This window comes from Leptidea sinapis, chromosome 46 (genome assembly GCF_905404315.1).
Source record: "Leptidea sinapis chromosome 46, ilLepSina1.1, whole genome shotgun sequence".
In the NCBI taxonomy this organism is placed as follows: domain Eukaryota; kingdom Metazoa; phylum Arthropoda; class Insecta; order Lepidoptera; family Pieridae; genus Leptidea; species Leptidea sinapis.
In genome coordinates, this window is record NC_066310.1 from 7,292,416 (window position 1) to 7,297,597 (window position 5,182).

The following is a 5,182-nucleotide window of genomic DNA, read 5'->3' on the forward strand; positions in this document are numbered from 1 at the left end:
GGCGGTCGCTCCATTCCTAATCTGTGGTATCATTAAGAAAGTCATTTATGTTATCTTACCTTTACCTTTACCACTTAAACGTTTCTTAACAATTCTTTTGAATAACGTAATACTTTTGTTTTGAACATTTTCTGGGATCTTGTTGTAAAAGCACATCGCCCCACAAAAGATTTACTAACTCGACTTAGCCGAGTAGTATGCATTATAAGCTTATGTCTGTTGTTGGTGTTAACATTATGGTTATGACAGTCTCTAGCAAATTCACTTATGTGCCTATGAACATAAATTACAAATAATAACTAATAAATATAAATTCTAATTCCAACTAAATCACGGAACTAACACCCTGGTGGTAGGATCATTCCTAACCATATGATAATTCGTGATGCAGAGCGGAAGGTCGGTTTCATGAGGGTCTCCTGAAACAAGAACAGGTCTTTCTATTTTAGCCCGCAGGCGTTAAATCTCTATCCGGGGACATGTCTGCTATCTTATACATAAAATTCTCGTGTTGCGGTGTATGTTACCAAACTCCTCCGAAACGGCTAAACCGATTTGTTTGAAGTTTTGTGTTCATATCGGATAGGTCTGAGAATTGGCCAACGTCTATTTTTCATACCCCTAAATGATAAAGGTGACCCAACCCACCCCTAAACAATTTTTTTATTTTTTTTTTTATTTTAATTACTACCATTTTTTTTTAATTAATACCAGTGGGAGGTTCCTTTGCACAGGATGCCGGCTAGATAATGGGTACCACAACGGCGCCTATTTCTGCCGTGAAGTAGTAATGTGTAAGCATTACTGTGTTTCGGTCTGAAGGGCGCCGTAGCTAGTGAAATTACTGGGCAAATGACACTGAACATCTTATGTCTCAAGGTGACGAGCGCAATTGTATTGCCGCTCAGAATTTTTGAGTTTTTCAAGAATCCTGAGCGGCACTGCATTGTAATGGGCAGGGCGTATCAATTAGCATCAGCTGAACGTCCTGCTCGTCTCGTCCCTTATTATCATTAAAAAAAAAAAAAAAATAGGTACATACAACTTCAAAATTTCACCCGTTTACGATGAACACATATTTTTATTTATCATCTATTTTATACCCCAACAATTTTAATTATTGATGGTTTTTTATTTTGGAGAGCGTCCAAAAGCTAACAAGACAAAAATCGTAGCTACGCCAACTCTTCTGCGGCCGCTGAATGTGTTATAATGAAGATACCTTCCACAGTTGATAACGAAGTCCCATTAGAGTAGAGAAGTTCGCCTAGTTATAGTAAAGTTGGTGGCCGATGTGCATGATCTTGAAGGTAAGGTAAACTTTCACGGCCTATTTTGAGTGGAAAAATTCTGGGTTCAACCCCAGGGCACGTTGATAAATTTAACACACAAACATTGAATTTCTACGCAGGTCTGTGAAGCTTTTCCTCACGATGTATTCCTTCATCGTGAGAGCATTGAATTAACGTTATATCGACAAAATTGTACATACTAGAAATAGAGATTGCTTGTTACTAGTTCTAGTAGGCTTCATAAGATACGTAATAGCTTTAAGGGTAAATGTATACATTTTTATAATAAAGTCCCAGCCACTGTTCAGGCATTATCCATAATTAATTTAAATGTTTTATTAAAAAGTGACTCTGTCGTAAATCCTACTACTCCACCGCTGAATATCTAAGTGATCAGACAGCCTGGGACTAGATTATAATTATTTTAAAGCAATAGCGATAACTGTACAACATTGTATATTTTATTATAGAGCGAAAAAAAATCTGGGAGAGTTTTTTGCCGCGCGCCATTTGTTTCCGAAGCGGTAGTAGAATCTAGTATATTAGAAATGACATCAAAAATAATTCTAAAGGAATCAATGTTGAGAAAATAAATGTGTTTCATTGAATCGTGACCGTAATGTCATTTTCTTACAGTCATGTAAGCAATTAGGTCGAAATTAGCTTGAACAAACATTTCCTAAGGTGTAACTGTTATCATTTTATTAAACACTGACGGCCTTACAAATATAATTGGCATAAAGTTATAACTAAGCATAAACCAAGAATATATAAAATGTTTACAAGTAGACATTTTGCTTACGGATGGTTTGTTCGGACGTATAACATTTCCCGCGTTTATTTGCATGGCAGCTTGTCATTCGGAAAACTTCAAAATTATCAATGTATTGACAGTGTTGTCAACGACATTGTAAACATTTTGCATTTTCTTTGTTTATCATCAGTTATATAACTTTATACCAAGTTTATTTGTAAGGCCGTGACAGTCCACTAATAAAACCGTCATACAATCTTTTTCGTGCCAATATACCTACTGTTTTTATGATTTTAAGAGAATAATTAGCAAAGTAGAATCAATCATGAATCAATTTTGCCGATGGAACGTATATAGAAGCTAATAATGGAATAATATAAAGCTGTATATCTTTAAGAGATAGAGATATTCAACCTTCGCACGACTGAATGTGTGGCGGTGCCCACAGTGCGGTTTTCAAGGAGCTTTCTTCCTCGTACTATTTAGCTGTGGAATGAGCTTCCTTGTGCGGTGTTTCCGGGACGATAAGACATGGGTACCTTCAAAAAAAGCGAGTATACCTTCCTTGAAGGTCGGCAACGCTCCTGTTACTCCTCTGGTGTTGCAAGAGATTGTGGGCGGTGGTGATCCCTTAACACCAGGTGACCCGTACGCTCGTTTGTCCTCCTATTCCATAAAAAAAAATGCAAAGACATTCGATTCTCTTTTAGAGGTACGGAACCCTGAAAAGTAACAACAAATAATTGTGTTTTTCCATTATAAAAAAAATATAATTTGCCATTTTTCTGTCAGATTGGCTCATGATGACTTGATACGCCTCTGACAGCCCTGTGCTTAACGTAATCAGTACAGGCAATAGAGATAAGAAAGTATTGTAGGATACATGCCTATCCTGCGCACAGTTATCTTATCTTATGAGTAGCTATTCTCATATCCAACTAGAGAACGCGGCAGACATTATCTTGTCTGAGTATGCTAAAAAGTATATTAAAAAGTAAAAACAAAAATAAAGTAGTGGTTGGGGAAAGATATGAAAGATGAAATGCATCGCCTACAAGGTGCAATTTTAGGAAGTCAGTGACACAAATTGGAAAATTTCATCATAAGCGGTTTAGCAACTTACAGGAAGATTTAATATATTATGAACACATAATTATTATCTAATAGTCCTAGGGTAGTAATAGTGGGGGAAAAGAAAAAGAAAGAAAAAAAAACACATATTTACTATATGCGAAAAATTTATCACATAAAGGCTCTTTGGGGCATAAAGGGGTAAAATGTGAAGGGATACGACGAAAAACAAAGGTTGTAGATGCCTTACATTACGCTCTGAAACAGAAGTGGAAGTGGGCTGGACATATAGCAAGATGTAGAGACAATAGATGGACCTCAGAGGCAACTATGTGAGAAGGGCCAATAGGAAAAAGGAGAATAGGACGTCCTAGGAAAAGGTGGATAGAAGACATTCAAGCGACAGCAGGACACTTATGGAAAAAGATAGCAATGGACAGAGAGGCATGGAACAAGCTGGAGGAGGCCTATACCCAAGAAGGGGTTCCAATCAATAAGGATGATGACAGTACATAACAACATTCATTAATACAAATAAAAATTATATATATATATATTTTTTTTCTTATCTATGTAAATAAGGCTAACAATAAGTAATATTTATTAAAATAGATGTAATCATAGATATAAATGTAATAAGAGTAATAAGTAAGAATGTAATTTAATAGTAGATTGGAAATAAATAGATTTTATTATTATCATTATTATTATTATTATTATTAAAGGCTCTTTGGCTGTACTGTTTCTATCTTGATAATTTTAATGACATTAAGTCTTACATCTGAAGGATGCTTTAAAAATAAAGCCAGGGCATAGATATAGGATTAGTTATATTAGTCAGATGAACGTGTTGAATGTCGTGTCAATTTTTTTCTTTAAAAACGTAAATAATTAGTAGTTACCTACTAAGAGGTAATATTTATTTTAATTTATAAAGTTGTAACACATGTTTTGCTCAAGGCTACGTGGTCGTCAGTTTTATTTAAGTCGTTCTTGCTACAGCTTCGTTCTAAAATCATAACTTTTTTTATGAAAATAACGGACGAGACCAGCAGGACGTTCAGGTCATGGTAATTAATACGCCTTGCCCATTACAATGCAGTGCCACTCAGGATTCTTGAAAAACCCCAAAAATTCTGAGATTCGCTCGTCGCCTTAAGACATAAAGTGTTAAATCTCATTTGCCCAGAAATTTCACTAGCTATGGCGCCCTTCAGACCGAAACACAGTAATGCTTACATATTACTGCTTCACTACAGAAATCGGCGCCGTTGTGGTACCCACAATTTAGCCGGCACAGGATGTGCAAAGAGCCTCCCACTGGTGAACTGAGAAAGTGTTTATAATTTCATATCGCAAATTTTGCACTATTTTCTATTTGCACTATTTCTGTTCAAACTATCAGATATTGTAAATATCATGTTTTGTTATCAATATCCTTTAAGTAAAGATCCTTCAATGTCTGATAGTGAAACCTGTGAGGGATTACAATTCCTTATCCATTTTATTGTTTAATATTCTTTATTTTTATTATGTTAGTGCCACTAACTTTGGGGAGTAACACCGCGCCAAAATCGACCCGTGGGCCTTGAGTCACAAAACTGTAATGTTTATGTTAAGTCTAACTATTTAAGTACTAAAAATTTTCAACCATTTTTAACCGCTGTTTTAAATCACTCGCTGTCTTGACAAATGGCAGCGATACATAATAATTCCTTTTAAGAATCGCAACTCATTGTCGAAACAACATTGTCCAAGCGGAGTTGAAAGAATATAGGTAGGTATTTACTGAAATACGAATAATAATATCGAATTGAATGCAATCCATTTTTGTCGTCGAGACCTACAATGAATACCCAGCTTAAAAAATAACTTTGACTTTGACTGCAAGACTCATTTGTTACGTAAACAAAAACAAGAATATTATACATCTGCGCAGTTACACGTTATTTGTCGTGGCTCGATATTGATGGTCTAAATTATGAAGAACACAAACACACAAACTACTTTTTATAGTTTATCACTGATAAGATAACAATTTAAATCAATAGAGATCAGCTCGATT